Genomic DNA, 24,212 nt, shown 5'->3' on the forward strand with positions numbered 1-24,212 from the left:
GGGTTGTGATGTTCAAATGAGCTAATACTGAGTGTCCCTAAAATCACAGGGCAATTTTAATAGCTTAAGATTGTATTAAGACTTTTGAGATGGCCTGTGTATGCTAAGTACTTTGCAAACGTCCAAGCATTACATAAAGGTTAGTGATTATTGCTATCATTGTGACTATCTGAAGGGAGGGCCGTGTTCCCTTCAAGCATTGGTGGAACCAATAAAGAAGGAGGCTGGGCATTGTCCTGACTGGGTACATGTCTCTATTATGCTGCCTCAAGAGAGGAAGAAGTGACCTGACACCCTTTGCCTGGACAGCCCTTGCTGGCAGTACTCCATCAGTGGAACTCACTTGGCTGGGAAACCGCTAGATCTAATCTCTGACCCTGCTCTGGTTCCTGCTTCATTTCCACCCTAGCCCCAGACCTCCCTACATGCACTTAGCCTTTGCCAGTTTGATAGCTGGCTTAATTCCAGTTCCCTTCTCCATCCTGGCCTTGGCTTAAACTCCTGGTCCACCTGCTCAGGGCACAGTTGCCTTCCAGATGTTCTCCCTATTCACTTCATCCCAGTCTTGGTCTAGATTTCTTGGTTCCCTGCTGCCAGTGGCCTAGAAAATCTATCACCTGCTCCAGCAGGTTCAGGACCAATTTTATCAGGGACCAAACATCACTCTTTACCTGCTGGTCCAGCTCTGGGCCATAGGACTGCCTTTTCTGTCCCTCAACAAAACCTCTGTCAGGTCTGAAATGCATCCCATGGGGGAATCAATGAAAGCAGTGGAAGTTGGGGGAGCCCCATGTTGGGGATAAACTTTTCCTCCTTGAGAAGTTCAGCTTCTTGGAAGATGAGGGATCTGTGACCTACAAATCTTTTATCTGACATCAATAAGCATTTACTGTTTCCTCACTAAAGTGCTAAACACTGTGCAGAGGATAAAAAATCAAAAGGTTGGTCTTCCCATTCTTGTTCCATGATCTCCAAAGGTAACATGGAATTTAGAATTGGAAGAAACCTTAGAGATCATCTTGTGAGATCTGGGAATTTCACAAATAAAACTGAGAAATGAGAGCCCTTTGCTTCCAGACCTAGTGATCTCTCTCTCCCTTACACCATGGCTGTCTCTCTGCCTCTACATCCTATGAGCCTATAAATAGAATAGGAAATCACAGAATCAAAGCTTTAGAGTGAGAAAGGATGGTAGCATAATCTAATTCAATCCCCTCCTTTTACAAATGAGAAAAAAGAGGCCCAGAATTGTTGAACAACTTGTCACACCAGAGACAAAATTAAGACCTGTATTCTCTGGGACTAGCAGTGCTTCTACTGCCCCATGATGCCCATAAAAGGGAATGGATGAGAAATAGAGGTGACTGTCTGTGTGAAGGCATGGGTTGACTGGGGCTGAACTACCTGTTCTTCTCTTTAGTTTTCAAACACCGTCTAGGTGTAGGTTAATCTATTCCAGCAAAATTGCTCTAAAATTGGAAACAATTCCCTTTACATGTTCTTATTTAACCAAAGCTGTACCTTAAATAGCTTGAGCATGGAAGGAGGGCGAAAGCATCGATCGATCTCTTGGGGATAGTGGAATATCAGGAGTCATGCTGGGAAAAGGCAAAAATCATCTGAGAACCCTAGACTTCCGAAGAATAAATAAGAGTAACTAAGTAAATGACAATAATTGGAATTTACATCAAGTTTCAGGTACTTTTCAAAGCACTTTTAGAAAAACAGCTAAGAGTTCCATTCAATATTTTATTTGATCTTCACAGCTCTAAGAGATAAATAGCATGGCTATCACCATTCCCCTTTTTAAAGATGAGGAACTGAAGCACCATGACAGTTACAAGATTGACTCAGGACCCCCATCCAGTAAGTATCAGAGCTAGAACCTTGACCTCCAAATCAGTATCCCTCCCCACATCCCCACAATTTCCTCAGTGATATAGATGCTCCAAACTTCCTTCTAGCATCAAAGACAAGAGTCAGTAGAAAAGTAATCGGCTGATAAGAGCCATAATGATTTAAATGCTCTAGCCTAGATTTCTTTAACTGATACAGATTAAATAGGATGGCTTCCCTGCATGAGGAACCTGATTTTGAGTGGCTCAAAATGTGCTTAGACAACTTGCCATTATGCTAAGCGGTACAATATTGCCTCGGTTGCATCTTGCTTTCATCATAAATCATCTCTGGCAGAACCCAAGCGAGACAGTGTCTAAACACACACATTTAGCATGGAGGGTGGGCAGGGGGGTGGGCCGGTGTTTAGAAAGAACAGTACATGGATTTCTTTTCCCTTCCAGGCTCCACTTCCCCTCTTGTATCTCAGAGTCAGGATGATGGGCATTCCCAGAAGCGGTACTGACGTGCTTCATTTCAAGAAGCTTATTTCCAGGAGCCAGTGCCAGATAACACTTGAATTTCCTCAGAGATGTAAATTATGTGGGTTGAACTAATGAGCTATATATGTATCTTTCATCCCCTAATTAACTGTGGTTTAATGAATTTCTCAATGCATTGCTGCTAGAATAGCCTCCCAGCTCCAAAGACTTTTTTCCTTTCCATTTCAGGTAAATATTTAAACACCCCGAATTAAAGAGAGCACTAGGGCCCAAAATTGGAGTCTTGGTTGTCTCCAACATAATTAGACCCCTGTCTCATTGATTCAATGTTTTCAGGTGTTTTTTTTTTATTCTCCTCTGAAGGCAGTGCCTCTGGGACTGACTCAAGACATGTAGAGAGCCCAGCCAATCGATCCTGCTCACTCCTTTTGACACTCACCACCATCCCCAGACAACATGAGATAAAGGGACCATGGAAATGTAGCCCCACCAGTATGCCCCACCTCTAGACTTGGAAAAACAGCCAGGTACCGATCCCTCTGCTCAAGAATCTGTTCCATGAGTCTGAACTCAGCCTTGTCTCTTCCATCCAGGAGCTCAGTCAATACGTTCTCCCATCTAGGTAGCCAACTAATCTCCTTAAGGTGTTAATGACTGATAATTCCAGGTATTATTCCTCCCCCAGGGATTTTTGTATTAATAAGAGAAACTGACTGATGGAAAAGCTATCAAGACCTACAGCAATAAATCCCTGACGTTGGAATTGCAGACATCGTGTTTGTCCAGTCCCTACTGTGTGCAGGGATGAAAAACAGCAGAGATGCCAGTGTGAACAGATAGCTCCTGCATAAATAAGAACAACAGGGAGAGAAAAGGCAAGGCAAGCCAATTAGCCCTGCCATTAGCTATATGTTTGATTTCTCAGCTTGCTTCTTCATTTTCTGCTCTCTGGAAGCCCCAGTCAGAAATGCCGACACATTCTGTATCCCCATTGCAGCTACTTCTCATCTGTCTGGATTTCTTTGTTAGTAATTATGAATTCACAGTGAATAGAGAGACTTCCAGGGACTGAGCAAGATCTGAGTTCGAGTCCCAGTTCTGACTGTTGATTAAGTTATTTAATCTTTCAGTGGCCTCTAAAACATAATTGCATCAGATTCTAATTGTAAAGCAAATGCTCATCCGTATTGGTAGGGGATATTTCCTCCCTGGGAGCTCTTTGATTTCTGATGACCTCTGATGTTTCCTTCTGTTCTAAAAGCTATAATCCTACTGGCATCCCACAGAGTCCCAAGGATGCCTCTACACAGACCCTGTCAGGCCCCCCCTGAAGGCACTTCTCTGGTCATAACTGTGGGCTGATGGGAAGAAAACCATTTATGAGAGAGATGGGGAAGAAAGAGAAATGCCAGGAGACCTCTCTGGCTCTACAATTCTATGATTCTATGATTGAACACAGTTCACAGCTAAAAAGGCCACGTAGGGTTAATGCATTTGACCGGAGAGCACAATTCAAATCTGAAAACTCAGAGCAGAGGTTGTTAGGATGTCTGCTGAGAGTCTGTGTTTCCAGCCCTTTCTCTCCTCTCTTTTTTTAAATATCAGTCTCTGTCCTGTTTTAGCTTAGGGCCATGTATGGCGATCAGACTGTGGAAAGGAGGAGTACCCTTTCCATCCTCACCTCCCACCACCACATTCACATTGTTTCTCCCTTCTCATTGTAGTCTCCCTGTAACACTAAGACATCTCTAAAATAGAGGACTGTATGAAAAGATTCCATTAGCTTCCCTTCTGTCCACCCTCACCCCACCCCTGCTGCATTCCCTAACTCTAATGACTCTATCTAGGAAAAGGGGTCTTAGTATCTGACACCCATTAAGAGAAAAAGCTACTCAACATCTGAGGCTCCCAGTCAGTTAGCATTCAGCACTCCCCTTGCAAACTCAACACATCCAAAACCAAGTCAAGTCATGGAACTTTGGAGCCAAGAAGAAATTCAAAGATGGCACTGTCATTTTGAAGATAAGAAGGCGGATGCCCAGAGAAGTTAAGGACTTGTTCAAGACCACACAGCTAGTTAATGCAAAGCTAGACTCATTCACTCCACTATAAAATTATAGCCCTAGAGGTGGAGGATACATTCAGAGGCCATCTTGTCCCAGCACTTCAATTGCTTGATGAGGAAATCCAACAAGCATCCATCAAACACCTACTCTACCCCTAACATGGTAGTAACTCAAGCATATGCAAGAACCCAAAGCTTCTCACTTCAAGTACAATCCTTTTGTCTCCTCCAAGTCTCCCTCTTTTGCCCCAAATCCCTTATCTATAAAATATTTTTATAAAACATACAGTTTCAAAATGTAAGAATTCTTCCCTTTCCATCATCCATAACTAAATTATTCCCATGCCTTCTTGATTCTTTCTTTAATAAATACATTCTCTCTCTCTCTCTCAATTCCCTCCTCCATCACTGAGGGGACTGAATCAGTCCTTATTATCGCATTCTGAAAGATTTCAATGCTCATTCAGTTGGGCTCCCCGTATCCAACATCACACTGATCCAACCTAACCTGGCTACCATTTCCAGGCTAATCTGAGTAGCAATGAGACTCAGCAGAAAGAGCTCAACTCTGGACTCAGAAAAACTAGGTTCAAATGTCATCTTTGCCATGTGTGACCTCTAGTATATTACTTAACACCCCACTAGCCTCAGTCTCCTCATTTGTAAAAGAAGGACATTTGTCTCAATGACCTCTGATGGCCCTTCCACTTCAAGATCTGTAATACTTTAATATTGTTTATTACATAAAGATTTACATAAATGCCATTTATATTTATGTATAAATTAATAATTTATGGTCTATGAATATCATTTATATTATGTAATATTTTAAATTAAAATTGTAACCACATAAAATTATATAAAATATATATAAAATTATGCCTTTATTGCCTAGCTCATTGATTCCATTCAAAACTCATTACTATGAGGTGATACTTTATTGCTCACAAATCTCCATTCTATACCAGCCAGAACTTTTATTTACCTTACTCCCTCAAAAGTCATTTTCCTTATTACCTTCTCTCAAAGCTTTTGTTTCTACTATTTTTATTCCCCAACCTATTATGACCTGGCCTTGCATTTTAGAAGTGGTTAGAGTGCTGGACATGGACTCACAAAGACGTGGCTTCAAATTCTGACATTCATTAGTATTATGACCTGGGCCAAGTCACTAAACCCCTCTGAATTTTAATTTCCTCCCCTAAAAAGTAAAGACAATACTATAGTAGTACCTACCTCCACAGTTATTGGGATCCTCAAACTGGTAATATTAGAAAGAAACTGTAAAATTTATACTACTAGTAAATGTCAGTCACTATCATCCAAATCCTCCTCTGCCTATATCCAGAGGGGTTCTAGTGGTTGCCAAGCATCATGGCAGAAGCTCAATTGAGATGAGACAGGGGACTGGACTGGACAAGAACCTCAACAAGATTGAAGCAAAGGTGTCTATATTTTTTCACCAGTAAAATATGTAATCAAAAATTCATGTATGAGGAAGAGAGTTTCATGATTTTTTTAATTTTAATGATGCCAATTATCTGTTTTTATTTTTTTTAAGTTTTCAACATTCACTTTTATATAATTTGGATTTCCAATTTTTTTCTCCATTTCTCTCACCCTTACCTCATCCCCAAAAACAGCAAGCAATCAGATATAGGCTATACAGGTACAATCATCTTAAACATATTTCCACATTCATCATGTTATTAAAGAAGAATCAGAACATGGACGTGGCTCTCTTCAACAATGAGATAATTCAAACCAATTCCAATTGTTGAATGATGAAGAGAGCCATCTACACCCAAAGAGAAGACTGTGGGAGCTGAGTGTGGACCACAACATAGCATTCTCACTCTCTCTGTTGTTATTTGCTTACATTTTGTTTTCTTTCCCAGTTTTTTTCCCCTTCTAGATACAATTTTTCTTATGCAGCAAGATGACTTTATAAATATGTACATGTATATTAGACTTTACATATATTTTAACACATTTAACATGTATTGGACTACTTGCCATCTGGGCGGGGGGGGAGGGAAGAGGGGATAATTTGGAACAGAAGACTTTGCAAAGGTCAATATTGAAAAATTACCCATGCCTGTGTTTTGTAAGTAAAAAGCTTTAATTTAAAAAAAAGAAGAATCAGAACAAAAGGGGGGAAAAGTGAAAATATTATTCTTTTATCTGCATTCAGATGTCATAGTTCTTTTTTTCTGGATGAGGATAACATTTCCTAACATTTGATATTGTCTTTGTAATTTATTTTTATAATCACAATTATTGAGACAATACTACTACTAGCATGACATCTGTGATAATGAGTCATACAGCAAAGGATGTAGGTAAGTGGAGGGGGGAGTGGCCCTAGGGTCCTACCATTTTCCATGTTCTGACTAATTAGACGAAATCATTTCCTGCTAACAATCCCAGGCAGGCACATTCCATGATCAGAAAAAAATCACCTTTGGTCCATGGGCTGCATGTGCATTTAGAGAACCAATGCTTTGGTTTGAGGCGAGGGCTTAGGACAAGTTGGCTTGAGAGATAGAAGCTAAGAATTTGGAAGGGACTCTAATAGCTCTTTTAATCCAACCCTACCTCTCCTCTATCCAGGTTCTGTTTGAAGACCGCCAGTAAGTGGAAGCACACACTCTCCCAAAATAATGCATTGCACTTTGGGGGAGCTATAATGGTTAAAAATTTTCTCCTTTGCAAGTGAAATTCAGGGCTGGAACCAGTTGATTTGTTCCCTGTCCTGGAGTATAAGCCATGAGTCACTGTTTCCCATAGAGCTTCCAGAATTTGATTCAACCACAGAGAAGTCTCCAATGACATTCTAATCGCACTTCATCTCACACAATGGGACTAAGTTCAAGTTTATATAAGGTCCTGCTTCATCAGTTTCTAACCTTAATCCCTAGACTTTGAGTCTTTCTGTGTTAATTCTAAGCTGTTAATTCTATGTCTCTTGATTCTCATTTGAAGTTGGTACATGATTGTTCCTTTTTGTCTAGATCTATGATTTCACTGATATAGGAACTATAGTGAGCAAACTCCCTCAATTGATATAGTTCTCCAAACATTCTGAAATTTATAGTCTTTTTATTACAAACATTTATTTTTTAATGTGATTTAGTTAATCTGAACTTAAAAAATAAAAAAATAATTTCTCTAGAAAATAGATTAAGAAAAAATGATTGTAAACAAAAGTGCAAATCTATTATATACATCTTGTTTTTCCTTTTAAATATATGGTAGAGAGATGGAACCAAGGTGGCAGAATAAAGAAAGGAATTTGTCTAACCTCTCCCCCAAGCTTCTCCAAATTCCTTTAAATGATGACTCTAAACAAACTTTAGAGCATCAGAACACCCAAAAACATGAAGTAGAACATTTTCCAGCTGAAGGCAACTTGGAAGCTCAGCAGAGGAAGACTATGACATCAGAGTGGGAGTCCAGCTTGCATTCCTGGTGCAGAGTGTGCCAGCACAGACCTAGACCCAGACCCTGTCCGAATCCTGGCCCAAACTCTGAATCGGCAGGAGTGCTGGAGTGTTCTGGACACCAGGTTGGACTCGGAAAGTCAATGGAAAAGTTCTGTGGCAATAGGATGGGAGTCTAGAGTCCTAGCACAGCGCTGATCAGGGGAGACCTAGGCCCAGCCAGAACACTATATCTTCCTGCTAAGATAGGGCAGGGGAGACACCTAACAGCTCCAGGACAGAAAAGAATGTTTGTGATCAGATTCCTAGAAAGAATTCTGAAAACAGCTGCACAAAATCCCTGAAGCTTGGAACATTGTACCCTACATCCTAGAAACAGAGCCCCACTTTAAGAGAGTTAAAAGCAAAGTAATAGGTTAAAAAAATAAGCAGAAAAAAAAGTTTCTTTCCTTGAAAGTTATTATGGAAACAAGAAAGATCAAGACACACACTCAGAAGAAAGCCCCCAAGAAAAACAAAATTTGGTCTCAGGCCATGGAAGAGCTCAAAAGGGACTTTGAAAATCAGGAAAGAGTAAAAATTGGGTAAAGACTTGAAAGAGCTGCAAAAGGAAATACAAAAAGCTAATGAAGAGAAGAATGCCTTAAAAAACAAAATTGGCCAGTTGGGAAAGGAGGTATAAAAGTTCACTGAGGAAAATAATTCTTTAAAAAAATAGAATTGAGCAAATGAAAGCTAATGACTTTTTGAGAAATCAAGATAAAATAAAGCAAAACCAAAAAAAAATGAAAAAATAAAAGAAGAGAAATATCTCAGTGGAAAAAAAACAACACCTGAAAAATAGATCCAGGAGAGATAATTTAAAAATTGTTGTTCTACTTGAAAGTCATGATCAAAAAAGAGCCTGTACATCATCTTTCAAGAAATTACCAAAGAAAATTGTCCTGATAGTCTAGAAACAGAAAGCAAAATAGACATTGAAAGAATCCACTGATCACTTCCTGAAAGAGATTCTAAAATGAAAAGTCCCAGAAATATTATAGCCTAATTTCAGAACTCCCAGGTCAAGGAGAAAATATTGCAAGAATCCAGAAAGAAATAATTCAAGTATAATGGTGCCATAGTCAGGATGACACAAGATTTAGCAGCTTCTACATTAAAAGACTAGAGGGCTTAGAATATGATATTCCAGAGAGAAGTAGAGATAGGATTGCAACCAAGAATCACCTACCCAGCAAAACTAAGTATAACCCTTCAGAGGAAAAGATGGTCATTCAATGAAACAGAAAATTTTCAAGGATTCATAATGAAAATACCAGATCTGAATGGAAAATTTGATTTTCAAATACAGGACTCTAGAAAAGCATAAGGAAGTAATCAGGAAAATGATATCATAAGGGATTTAATAAGATTTATCTGTTTACATTCTTACATGGAAGGATGATACTTGTAATTCAGAATTTTCTCATTATGATGGCAGTTAGAAAGAGTATATATAGACAGAGGGCATAGCTGTGAGTTGAATATGAAGGAATAATTATTTTTCTTAATGATAAAAAAGGGGTGAGAGAGGAATGTATTAGAAGAAAGGGAAAGACAGAAGTGAAATGGTATAAATTATCTTCCATTAAAAAAGAGACAAGAAAAAACTTTTAAAGTGAAAGGGAAGAAGGGGAGAAGAAGGTGGGTGAGTGAGGGAACTTTACTCTCATCAGAATTGGTTCAAATAGAAATAACATAAATAATAGAAATAATTCAATAGGGGTATAGAAATCTATCTTACCCTTCAGGAAAATAGGAGGTGAATGAGATATGGGAAGGGGGAGGATGATAAAAGAGAGAACATATTGAGTGAGGGAGTGCTCAGTGGCAAAACACTTGAAGAGGGACAGGATGAAAAGAGAGAGAGAATAAGTGAGGTGGAGGGGTGGGGAGAATAAAATTAGCAGTAGTAATTGAAAAAAAAAGTTGAAGCAAGTATCTCTGATAAGGCCTCATTTCTCAAACATAGAAGGAACTGAGTCAATTTTATTTTTTAAAAATAATAAGAATTTACAAATGATCAAAAGATATGATCTGTGCCCAAAGGGCTGCAAATTCATGCATATCCTTTAACCTAACACCACCACTACAAGGTATGAATACCAAAAGAAATTCAGGGGAAAAAAAAACAGAAAAAAAGGAAAATGATCTATGTGTATAAAAATATTCATAACAGCACTCTTCTCAGAATAAAAAAAATTTACAAATTGAGGGGATACACATCAATTGGGGAATGGCTCAATAAACTATGGTGTGTGTTTGTAATGGCATATTCTTGGTCTCTGGGAAATGATAAGCAGGATGCTCTCAGAAAAAAAAAAAACATGGAAAGTCCTTCATGGACAAAATATTCTATATACAAAGTAATAGCAATGTTCTGGGATGAGCAAAAAAATCATTTGATTTTGTTATTCTCAGTTGCACAATCGTCCACAACTACTCTGAAGGACTTTTATGAAAAATCCTATCCATACCTAAAGGAGGAACTGTGATTGTATCTGAATACAGAGTGAAGTGTGTTCTATTTCTCTCTCTCTCTCTCTCTCTCTCTCTCTCTCTCTCTCTTTCTTTTTAACTTTATTTTTTCTTGAGGATTTTTATTTTCTATGTTTTCTTTTACAACTTGACTTTTATGAACATATTTTTCTTGACTTCACATGTGGGAATAAGGGAGAGAACCTAGAACTCAAAAAATCTTAAAAATAAATGTTAAATAACAGGTTTTGAATGTAACTGAGGGGAAATATTAAATAAATAAATGTGTTTTTTAATAAAGAAATAAATATATGATAAAATTATCACGTAACTTTCTTTTTTCCTTCCCTCCCCCTTTATTCTAGTTACCATTAGACATAAATATGTATAAATGCATACATACCATACATATTTCTATTTATCGCTTCTTTCCCAGGATATAGATAGTTCTGTACATTGCACTCTATTATTTCAGGTAAATCTATTTTTTTTCCTAAAATCATTTCTTATAGCACAATATGAAATTCATAAATCTTAGCAAATTGCTTGATGCATGAAGAAACTGAACAGCTTGCCTATAGTCACAGAATAAGTATGTGTTAAAAATCAGTATGGGATTCAGGTCTTTCTGACTCAAAGAGGGTTATTCCATCTTCTGTGTCATACTCCCTCTCAAGTCTGTCTGGTCCCCTGCTTTGGAACTTCATATCTAATGTTTATGTGACAAAGTTTCCATCTTGTTGAATTGTCTCAAGTCCAAATATTTTGAGTCTTAGGAGGTAGTATGGTAAAGTGCTAAAAACTGAGTCACAGGTCTCATAACACTAGTAGCAGCAAGATATCTCTCCATATCATTTCACCTGATTGGATCTTAGTTTCCTCATCTGTAAAATGAAGGGGTTGAGGGATAGGATGACTAAGGATCTTTCCAATGATAACATTTTAGTATTTTGCAATTTTCCTTTTTGTCTGATGTGGACAATTTTATGGACTAGATCAAGAATTTTTTACCTTTTTTATGTCATGGATGATTTTTGCTGTTTGGTAAAGCCTATTTTTACAAAATAATGGGCTTTCTAAAATTCACAATTGAAGGAAATGCTAAATACAGAGTTTAGTAAAATAAAAATCTATTTTCCTACTAAAATTCACAGAATTCTTGAGAATACATGGACTCCAAACTAAAAACCACTAAAGTAGAAGAACCAACTCCAAAGTAGATCCAACAAAATCTACATCTGCGAACCTATGACCATCACACTGTCAGGTTTGCAAAAATGTCTTTGTATGTATTTGTCTGAGTTCAGAGAGGCCCATCATCAAAATGGCCATTGGTTGATGAATTTGTAAACCATAAAAAGTCACAACAATCTCTATTAAGGCATGGAAAGCTTGTGATTTATACAAGAGGAGGGTAGACCCACACTGACAAAGTCACAGATTCTTGAAGTATTTTAATGAAAAACTTCTATCTGTAGGTGGAGGAGAAGGGAGCAAAGACCTTTCCAGTTCTTTTTCTCTGTCATCAAATATCAATCATCTTTTTATTTCCTTTGCCTCAAAAAACACCCCAAAATTCAATATCCCCAGTTGTAACTCTTCCCCCTTTTCAAACACTCAAACTATCTAACCAAAAATAAAAGTTCATAAAACTATCTAAAACAGAGGTTCCTAATTTATTGCATTTGTCATGGATCCTCTGGCAGATCAATAAAGTATGTGACCTCATTCTCAGAATAGTGTTTTTAATTGCATAAATGAAAATTGAAAGAATTACAAAAGGAAATCTACTATATGAAATAAAGTTACCAAAATATATTTTTTAAAACCAAGTTCATAGACCCCACATCAAGATCCATTATCTTAGATGAAGAAATAAATAATGTTGAAGGCATATGAATGACACTTCCCTCTTTCCCCTAGTGGACTCTGGGTAAATTTTTTTCCATTTATAAATTCACAGAAGTGTGATTGGTTTTTCATGTCTCAGTTGAGAATGTATTTTCAATATACTTACATAAAAAACTTCTACTTCTGCCAATTTTGATACCATAATAATCAATCATGAAACATTTATTATCATAGAGAGAATAGTGTGGGTCAGTTTTCTATAATGGAATTTCACTTAGACAATCACCGGCATCTCTAAGAAGAGATATGTTTGTTCTTGTGGGCCCAGAAAAACATTGGGGTTGACCCAGAACAAAATGACAATCTCCAGCCTCCCTCTAACCATTACAAGAGTGGTTCCTGGTTAGAATTTGATTTTCTTCTTTGAGCTATTGTGAAGTATCCCTCTTGGGTCCCGTTGGACTAGCCAGTACTTCCTATGTGTTATGATGGAGACATTGCATCCAAGGATCAGCCCTCTAGCTGCTCTGCCCTTTGAGTGTTTTGCATTAAAAATGAATTTTTAATCCCTGTTGTATTCCTGGTGGCAGAGAGCACTGTCAGCCCAGTTCAGACCGCCTTCCACTTTATAAAGGCATTTTCTAAGCTACTTTGCTTGCATATTAAAATCCTTTCTAATATCCTTACAACCTGTTTTCCAAATCACTGGTTCCCATTTTTCATGCCTCTGACAATGAGAAGGCAGTCCCAATAAAGCTGGCTTTCAGGCTGAAAGGAGCTTTCTAATTAAGCCTTTATCTACAATGTGTCACCTTCAAACCACCTCTTCCCTTCATGCCCCCAGAAGAGGACAACATGGTGTCCACTAGAGAGAACTAGGGTTGGAAGGACCAAGGTCTCTAACTCTCTGTGTCTCTGCAGTGCCCTAGCCTTGTCACTCAAAAAGTATACTGAATTAAAAAGGGAAGGCTTGATGAGATTCCTTTAGATGGTCAAGAAAGACCTGGTCTAATCCATCAAGTAATGTTTGTGGCTGCCTGACCCTAGTGTTCACTGCTTAGCCAGGGACTGCTAGTGTTAAGGCTCACCTGACCTGCAGGCAGGTATCCTCAAGGAGATTACAGTGGTCTCCCTGCTCCAAATATATTTCTACATTCCCACTAGGTGCATGAAGTCCTTCGGGGTTAATTACTCTCCAAATCCTTAGAGATGTATAGTTATATACAGTCTCTCAGTTCTCAAGTGCCACAGCTTACATGACAGGTGTATTGAACTTCATGACTACAGCACAGTGCCTGGCACACAGTAGGTGCTTAATCTTTGTTTGAAGAATGACATGGAAGACAAAGATAGAAGCAACAAGGAACAATATGAGGGAACTGAGAATCTTAACTCATCCTAAACTAAAAGTTTAAGTGAATTGACCAGAATCCCTTCACCTGACTGCATCAAAAAAAATGAATAAATTAATAGATAGGTAGATAAATGAATAAGTAAATGAACAAATGAATTAATAAATAGATAAATAAATAAATACATGAATGAATGAATGAATGAATATAAAGGTGGAAGAGCAGAAACAAATCTCATCAACTTTCCAGCCTTGGCTAGTTTCATTAATACTGTAAGGGACTGGCCAGGTGTTTCCTAGCCTGTGAACAGCACACAGCCCCTGCCTAATAGACCTTTGAATGAAAGGATAACTAACCTGAGAGCCAAAACCTTGTTTCTGTCAAAACCTGTCTATACCTGAGATGCCAGTTGGGATCCCATGGGAAGACTACCTGACTGTGACCATCCAATAAACCATTCCAAATGTTCTACTGACCCCTGAGCCACCGAATAGGAATGAAATTGCTTGGAATCAATGACCAAGGAGCCTCAATGCTAGATGGTGAGGGAGACGAGGGGCTCCAAAAACATGGCAAGCACTTATCCATCTGTAATGGCTTGAGCCCAGATGGCTTTCTAGAATTCAAATGCTAGCTTTCATTTAATTTTCACTCAGCTTTCTTCATTTTTTTTTTTTTGGAATTCTCTTTTTTAGCCCTCATTGTATATTCCTCTACCAGAAGAAATCAGATTCAGATCCAGTATCAGATAGCCTGGACTTAAACACTGGATCCAACATTTCCTATTTAAACAATCCTCGGCATGTCACAACTTTTCTCGGTCTAGGGGTCATCTATAAAAATAAGGGAATTGAACTAGGTAACCTTCCAAGTGTTCTCATAGCTCTAGATCAATAATCCTATAAGCAAGCTTTCAAATGATAAAATAGATAAAGAATCTAATTTTTTTCTTTTTTATAGAAAAAAAAAATGTGTTTCAGACCCAGCAGAATTTATTCCTTTCAATATGGAAAGGAGAGACAGAGACAGAGACGAAGACTGAGAGACAGAAAAACAGAGACAGACAGAGATAGATAGACAGACAGACAGATAGGGAGAGAGAGAAACAGAGACAGAGACAGAGAGATAGGACAGAGATGAAGATAGAAGCAGAGACAGACAAACAGAGAGACAGAGAGGGAGAGAGAGAGGAAAAAGGAGATAAATGAGAAGACAGAGAGAGGAGAGACAGAGATGGACAGACAGAATGATAGAGCGATGGAGAGAGACAGAAACAGAGGCAGAGGCAGAGACAGAGAGAAATGCAAACAAAAATAAGACAAATGGCAGAAGAACAATAAAAGAGAAATGGGCAAAGGAATAAGGAGGTGACAGGTTTAAAAACTAGAGAAAGAAGCAAAGGAGATGAAAGATGGAAAGAGAGGGAGAAAGTGAAATGATATGGAAATATAAGCACAGAAAACAGAGTTAAAGGTTAAAGAGAATAGACATCCTCAAGACAACTAGAGAAGATCATGTCTTCTCAGATATACACAGGGAAGGCTCTCTGTATTTGGAAAACCAGTAAAGCTAAGTGCAGAGAGACTCAACATCAGAAAACTGGCTCTTTATAATCTACTTTTTTCGGCCACAGCAATTCACGAAGCCATGTGCAAAGGCCTGGAAGGATAGAGGAAGTGTCCATACCTAGCAAATCCGGATCTTTTGAATTATTGAAATCTTTGTTTGTTCATATATAAAAATACACAAACACCATAAAAATACATACCTCCATATATACAGACATACAAATATCCAGAAACATACAGATACACGTGCCGTGGATTACCATAATCTCCAAAGAATTGAAGTTACGATTCACTCAGAAGTTGCAAACTGTCTTCCCCATTGAATGTGAGCTCGTTGAAGGTAAAAAAAACATGTTTTCCCCATTTTTTATATCCCAGCACTTAGTCCAGTATATAGAAGGTGTTCAATATATGCTTATTGCTAGTGATGATGACAACAAGACTGGGTATGAGCAAGTTGGCATATATTGCAAAGAATTATGTAATAGAATCCCACATAAAGGTGTCATCAGGATAATGTATGACCAGAGAGAGGGGGAAAGATGGACTGGGCGCTTAACAGAAATAAAGAACAACAATGAAAATCTAAATGCTCCACAAGAGAATTCAAGGAAAGATTTTGATTGAATTAGACTCTCTTCCCTATCAGTGGTTTTGTGACTGGTTCATACTAATCTATGTCTCCTATACATGCACATACATATAATATACATATATATATATATACATGCATATATATATATTCCAAAAGAGAAATATTTATTAATTTATCAATTATTTCTGAAACCATACCTAATTCAGCTCAACAAACATTTTTTTCCATTGAACTATTTAATTTTCACAGAATCCAGGGAGAGTACCTAAACTATCTTTTGCATAGCAAAATCATTTTAAATTAAGCTTAATTTGCTTAAAAATCAAAATCAAACTTAAACATATAGATTAGGAATTCTTAAACTGTGCTGTGTGAATTTTTAAATATATATTTTAATAACCACATTTTGACATGATTAATTGGTTTCCTTTTTAATCCCACGCACTTTATTTTATATATTTAAAAATATTATTCTGGCTTTGTCAGACTGTCAGAAGGGTACCACATACACACACACACACACACACACACACACACACACACACATATTCACACAAAAAGTTAAAAACCCTTGGTCTAGAATCATGGGTCCTCAAACTTTTTAAATAGGGGGCCATTTCACTGTCCCTCAGACTGCTGGAGGGCTGGACTATAGTAAAAACAAAAACTTTGTTTTGTGGGCCTTTAAATAAAGAAACTTCATAGCCCTCGGTGAGGGGGATAAATGTCCTCAGCTGCTGCATCTGGCCCTCAGGCCGTAGTTTGAGGACCCCTGGTCTAGATAAATAGATCAATAGATAGATGGATGAATGGACAGACATATAGATAGATAATATACATACATTCACCACATAATCATAAATATACCATAATAATCACCATACATAACATACTCATATCTGCATGCACATAAATACATACAACTAAGTATATGTTATGTATGTATGTGGGTAGGGTCTGAATGGGTGGTTTATTTACGCTGACAGTTCCAGTAAAATGATTCCTCCTCTAGGAAGATCAGCAGCTCTTCCACAGCAGACTTTGAGAATGACTGTCTAGAACATGATAGAGGTAAATGACTGTCCCAGGATCACACAATCAGTATGGAGCAGATGTGGGACCCCCCAAGGCCAGACCCACATTCACAAAGCTACATTGCCTCTCACATGCACAAGCACGTATATACTTGGGGAAATCTAGGTCACTTCAGCCACTTAACAGTATTGAGAATAGTCACAGCCCTGGGAAATGGAAGCTCTGAGGCAAATACTGTCAGACACCAAGTTGAATATCTCAGATTGATCATCAGCTCTGTCCATGACCCGGCTCTCTGAAATGGTCCCTGTCCCAATTTTCCCAGGCAGTTGAGATTCACTACAGCCAACTTAGCAGTTCTCCCATCTCTCAGCTGTGGCTGGGGCTGGGACTAGGGCTACATGCAGCAGAAACGAAATGGGTATCAAGGATCAAAAGCACTGAAAACATCCCCCAAGGTTATATCTTATCGCTAACAATCAAAAGAAGAAAAAAAAGGTCTTCCATTCCTGGCCTTGCCATGTAGAATGTATTTTCCAATAACCATTTTCAAATATAAAAGTCAGAGCAAATCTGGAAGACTGCCACGGACCCTCAATCAGGAGGCTATTTTTCATTATCGTTAAAAACCATCAGTGAGGCGCTAAGGAGTGAAAAATGAGAGGGAAACCAACCCTTTGCACCTGCCTTTAAATCTAGCCCCATCGAAGGTCTTATCTTAACAATGTCGCTTTGAGATTCGTAGATTATTAGGGAGGGAAAAAAGCTTCAAGACAATTTAGTCGAATATCCTACTTTTACAAATGATGGAGCTGAGACCCAAAGAGGAGAACTGACTTTGCCAAGATCGTAGAGATAGAGAAGGTAGAACTGCGATTCAAAGTCAGGTACCTTGACATCCACACCGACATTTGTTCTATACCAACCTTGACACTTCTCAAGCTCTAGACACCTTGTGTTTCCAGCTGAATTCTGGGAATGTCTATAGATGTCCTGCCAATAATTCTCAGTCAATACATGGGCTGAACTAAATGATTCTGATACCTTCCAGCCAACAGTCTTGTGGTCTTGACTCAAAAACCAAACTCAATATCTTCCAGTATGAAGGGCAGAGATAGATAGATAAATAGATAGATAGATAGATAGATTGAACATCCCATTGCACACTGTACATTATTCACTAATAATACACTGCACACAGCAAATATGCTGCAGTTGATGGAGAAGCATCTTGATGTTATGGATTCTCATTTATAGCATGAGAATAATAGTATTTACAATATACAAGACCTCCTCCTTGTTATGGTAGAGATGCTTTTACCTTTCTTTCCAATGTGCTAGCACATAGTAAGTGCTTAATAAATATTTGTTGACTAGTCTCAGATTAGATAATGTATGAAAGCCTTTAGATTCACGGGATTATAGATTTAAAGCTAGAATGGACTTCCAAAGCTTTTTAACCCTGCTCTACAGATGAGGAAGTTGAGGCAGGCAGGTTAAGTGATTTACTAGGCTAGTAGTCTGGGGAAGGATTTGAACTCAGGTTTTCCTGGCTCTGGGTCAAGTTCTATTTACTCTGCCACCTAGCTGCTATTCCACATACTTTTAAGTGATAAATGTCAGTTATTTTTAAGTGTTTTTTTAAAATGTGGCATAAGAATAAAATGGCTTGTTCTGTAAGAAATGACCAGCAGGATGATTTCAGAGAGATCTGGAGAGACTTACATGAACTGATGCTAAGTGAAGCGAGCAGGACCAGGGGATCATTGTACACTTCAACAACAATACTATATGAGGATCAATTCTGATGGAAGTGTCTCTCTTCAACAATGAGAGGCAAATCAGTTCCAATTGATCAGTAATGGGCAGAATCAACTACACCCAGAGAGAGGATTGTGGGAACTGAATATGGATCACAACATAGTTTTGTCACTCTTGTTGTTGTTGATTGGTTGCATTTTGTTTTCTTTCTCGTTTTTTTTTCTTTTTTTGATCTGATTTTTCTTGTGCAGCATGATAACTGTGGAAATATGTATAGAGGAATTACACATGTTTAACAAATATTGGATCACTGGCCGACTGGCAGAGAGAAGGGAAGGGAAAAAATTAGAACACAGGGTTTTATAAGGATGAATATCAAAAATTATCCATGTCCATATTGTGAAAATAAAAAGTTTTAATTTTAAAAATAAAGAATCTTAAATTATTCCAAAAAATAAAATGAGATTCAATGTAAGAAACATTCAAAAATTGGGAACTAAGAATTTTAATAGCCTTGGAAAAGAAGGTTTATTAACTGATCCCTTCACTCTGAGCTGAAATACCCAAACTCTTGGAGAAATTAGAATTGCTATAGACATTTCTAGGAGGGGGTAGTAATCCCCAAATGTCTCTCTGCCTCCAAAATCATTCTACTCCAAACTTTTCCACTACCAGATTGATCTTTAGTATAAAGATTACTGGCTCTGTAGTCAAAAGACTTGTGTTCAGATGACCTACTGCTACTATTTATATGGCTGCTAAGAAGTACAGGAGATAGAACTTCAAAGTAGCTATTGGACATGAAGTCAGCATGTCCTTCCTCCAAATTCAACCTCAATAAGTTAGCAGCCAGGTAACCCTCAACAAGGCACTTTAACCTATATTTGCCTCTGTTTCATTATCTGTAAAAACAGGATAATAACAATACCTACTATCTAAGATTGTTGTGAAAATATTGAGATAGGATTTGTAAAAAAAAAAAAAAAAAAAAAAAAAAAGAATATATCAATGCCAGCTATTATTACTGGGTTTTTTTTGTTATATCTTATACTTCTAACTACTCTACAACCTAAATATGCCTTACCCACAATAAAGGACATAAAATACATTTTTCTTCCTAGTAAATAGCCAGCTATAATTCCAAATAGATATCAGTAAATGTTTCATGAGTGAATGAAAGAACCAATGGATGGTGGGATGAAAATGTGAAGAGCAACAATGCAAGTGCTGATCAGTTGTTTGACATAGTAGAAAGAAAACTGTATTTGGAGTCACAAGACTTGGGTTTAAATATTGACTCAATCATTTACTACCTGTTTGACTTTAAGTTTCCTTATCTGTAAAATGAGGAAGTTGGAGCTGATGGCCTCAAGGGCCCTTCCTGCTGAGTCTATAATGCTATGATCCTTAGGCAAAGTCATCATAAGAGCTCAGGATCTCATCATGACTTCAATCATTTGTCCCAGTTGCAAAGTTATCTTCCTAGGGAAGAGCGAACAATCCAACTGGAAACTTGATTTTTAAGCAACTGTATTTGACATCAATCCCATTTCATCATGTGTATTATTCTTGATCAATATATGTCCTTAGAGGGGAAGAGGGGAAAACAGACCAAGAAATAGATGTATCCCCTAACAAGCTCCCAACATATGAATTCAGTTGTTCCAGACCAAAGATTATCAACCCTGCTCACCTCTCATTGTTAAGCCAAAAGACCCCAGCTAATATCTAATGGAATCCTTGTTTGGAAGGCTGTTTTTACAGAGTTTGTGTTCTCTGGAGAATATCCCTGGCCTCTGAGGTACCTCTGGTCTAATGTGAGATATCGGCAAACAGCCTGAATTATCTCTGCGGTGATTTCATGCTGAATTTGCGGTGGTTCAGAGCAGAGCCATAAATGTAAAGGAGAAATGCTTCTCTGGGTATTCGCCACATCTTTCATCCCGAAAATAAGTGGTAATCATATTTGTAATATGTTTACTGACAGAACCTAGGGCTCTGGGCAGATAAGTCTTTCATGACACAAAAAATACTTAACTAAGATGGAAAATGGCATTACTCATGTTAAATTCAAAATGAGCATTTTGTCCCAGATTGCTGGGAAAAACAGTAAATGTCATTAGCTATCTGAGGTTACAATGAAATTTGCGAAGGGTTATCCTCTGGTAATTACATTTACTGTAGCTATAGAAACAAGTAATACAGAATCTGCTAGAAATGACAACTCCATCTCCACACTTCCCCCTCCCCAATTTAAAAATAACCCTCTAAGTCTTTATATTCCCCCATGCTTAACATAGTACCTAGGACACAATCGGTGATTAATAAATGCTTGTTGACTTGATTTATCTCTGGGCTAGCTCTTCAAAGTACCCCAGAGGTTGGCCAAATCAGCAGCCCACCCAGCCCTCTTTCTTGCCCACATTTGGGAGGATTTTCTTCCCCCAACAATTGTCAGATTTAAGGGGAACATGTAGTTATTGGATTTGGATTGCAGGTTCCTTCCTTCTTTCCTTCCTTTCTTTTTTTTTTAAATTACAGATAGAGAAAACCCATCCAGAGATGAGAAGTCACTTATTTCTGCTTTTGCTCTCCATATGTCTGACAGGAAAGTTATGTCTGACTGTGTCACTGGGATATAGATACATTATTTATGGAGCACTTTATATTTTGCAAAGTGCTTTTTGATTGTTTTCATTTGCTGTTCCTCACAGTGATCATGAGAAGCAGCTTAATACTCTTCCCTGAAGGCCAGCAAGAAACACTGGGCTGATAAGGGGCCCATCATGGTCAATCCAGATTCAGCTGTCTTAGTAATTTGTTTGAATTAGAATACAGTCATTGAGACTTGTTTCTTTTCTGAGAGCAGGAGTGACTGGACTAAAAAGGAGTGGGGGTTTTGTCCATGTGAAAGCTCAGCCTTGATAAGAAAAGCCTAGGCCTGAGCTTCCAAAATTTTGTCTGCCAGTGTCATCATTGGCTCTCTTACCTACCACATGTGTGAAAAAACCACTGGAGAGACAAGATGCTCAATTACTACCTGAGAGTGAATTTATAGTATCTCAACTGGGCTCTCAATACAGCAAGGTAACCCTTCTATTCCTGCCTAATGATTATCACATATGCTACACTATTCCAAACCTTCCCTTCTCTCCTTATCTAAAGAGTCCTTAAATATCTCCTTTCAGTCTCTTAGCTGAGGTCTTTACCTCATACTTTCCTGAAAAATATAGAATTCAACTCCAAAAAGTCATATTACAACCTGATATTTCTTCAATTATTATAGTCTTGGGTGATATGGCTCTTCTTAACAAAGGCAACTTTTCCACATGGACTTTTGTTCCCAACCCCATTTCATCTTCTGCAATAGGTTGACTCACTATCTTTCCTTTTCTTCCACTCTCATACTTCATCTTCAAGGTCTCAGTACCTACTGATTCCTTCCCCAATGCCTACAAACACACTGAAGTCTCCACATACTTTAAAAAAAACTTTTTCTAATTCCCAGCATACCTGCTAACTGTATCCTCTATCTCTTTTCCCTTAACAGGTCCATTGACTCATTAATATAAGGGATTTATAGATGAGAACATTCCCTTTTCTAAAACATTCAGCCTTAATTTCATTTTTAACTCCCTCTCCATACTTCCCCCTCACAAAAATTTGAATTCAAATTCAAAAATAACCCTTTAGTCTTTATATCCCCCATGCTTAGCATAGTACCTAGCACACCGTCGGTGGTTAATAAGTGCTTGTTGACTTGATTTTAATTGACTCTTATCTCTGGACTAGCTCTAAAATGGAAAAAATGATATATGTAGTATTTAATCTCATAGGGTGGTGGTGAGTAGTAAATGAGGAAAAAAATTATAAAATGCTTTGTATTCTTTAAAATGCTATAAAAACATCAACAAATAATTTACTTCCCACCTCATAGGCCATTGTGAGAAAAGTGTTTTGTAAACCCTATAGCACCATGTAAATCTGAGCTATAATCATTGCAGAGACAGCTTAGAAAAGTGAACAAAACATCAGGCTGGGAGTCAGGAAGATGGGAATTCCTATTGTGTTTCTGACATTTAATATATTTAATATATTAATATATGTGAATGAGGAAAAATCACTTAACTTTTCAGAGCCTGAGACAACTTCCTACAACTCATTTATTGACATAAAAGACAAGATGAGAAAGCAAAGCTCTTTTGTGAATACACATTTTACCACTGCCATCACCAACATCAACACAAACCATTACCAACCACCTCAAAACCCTGACTGGACTAGGGAAATTATTGTCAGTAAGCACTCAATCCAGATTATCACTGCTTTAATCACTTTCTGGCCATAAAGTTAATATCCAGTGGATACTAATGTTTCCAGAGGAATATCTGGAATGGAATTGGAGGCAGGATGTTGTCTAGCCCTTGTGATCTGTCACATGTGTCCCCTGTAAGTAATCTTTGCTTGACAATCAGCATAACCCATGGTATTTCTTACACTTCTTACTCTTATACTTCCATGGAACATTTCTTATATGAAGGAAGTTACCTTAACCATCATCTAATTATGAAAATAATTCATAATTAACATCACTTTATTCTCTTTTTTCCCCTCCTTACATCCAAGATTAGGGTTAGATATTTTTCATGCCATATAATATCTGTAATTCTTCCAGACCCCATCAAAGCATTTATTGTCTCTGAAAATAGAAGGAAGGGGTTATCTCTTTAGTAGTTCACTAATGCTTACCAAGCAAAATTTAAATTCTCATATTTGACAGTTAAACCTTTTTCATTAAACCTTTTTTCACCTTTTTTCCATCTGAGGCAGCCTTATCTTCCTAGAGTTCTTTCCTGTTCCTTTACTCCATGAACTCATTTTTCATTTTCTTCATTATGTGTGTCCAAACTATACTATTCCCTTTACCTGTAATGTCCTCCCCTTTTTATGAATCAGTGGATAGATGGATGGATGGATGGATGGATGGATGGATGGATGAGTGCATGGAAAAAGCATTTATTAATCACTAATTATGTACTAAGAACTGGAGATACAAATATAAGCTAGAAAAATAGTCTTAAGACCTCAAGGAACTTGCCTTCCATTGGGAGAGACGATGCTTGAGTGGAAAAGGCATTAAATGGGTAGAGATCTAGAGTGGGAGCTACAGAGTCACAGGAGAGAGAGTTAAAGGTGCAGACAGGTGAGAATTATAGGATAATAGTGGAATTCTGGGTAGTGGATAAAGACAAAAGAGGAAACAGCATAACATGGAAGAAACCATAAAGTGACATGCTAGATGAATGGAGACCAGAAGAAGAGGAGGAGAAGGTTCTTCAAGCTTCCCAACTGATGTCCTACCCATCCTGTGAAACCTAACTTAAGGTCTTTCTTGTCAGAATCCTTTTTATACACACTGCCCCTGGGCCTCACATAGCACTTGATTTTATAGTTCTCTGATGCGCTAAAACTATAACATTATATTATATTGTGATCTGCAGTCCTATTCCCCTAATGACTATAAGCCCTCATGAGGGCAGGGATTCTCCCTGTCTGCATTTTGCACCATCCACCTTCCCCTAATGTAGCGCTTATTACAGAGCAGCACTGAATTGGTGCTGCTAAATGCTTCCAAAGGCCATACTTTGAATAATCCTGTTTAGGAGAAATTCTCCATAAGGGGAAA

The 24,212-nt window shown here is 37.9% G+C and overlaps 1 protein-coding gene across 3 annotated transcripts in view; it reads right to left on the minus strand.

Annotated features, from left to right (window-relative positions):
* Positions 1–24,212, minus strand: part of GRID1 (glutamate ionotropic receptor delta type subunit 1) — a 1,107,390-nt gene that overhangs the window by 862,393 nt on the left and 220,785 nt on the right. The gene's annotated exons all lie outside the window — the stretch shown is intronic.

Source organism: Antechinus flavipes, chromosome 2 (genome assembly GCF_016432865.1).
Source record: "Antechinus flavipes isolate AdamAnt ecotype Samford, QLD, Australia chromosome 2, AdamAnt_v2, whole genome shotgun sequence".
Lineage (NCBI taxonomy): Eukaryota > Metazoa > Chordata > Mammalia > Dasyuromorphia > Dasyuridae > Antechinus > Antechinus flavipes.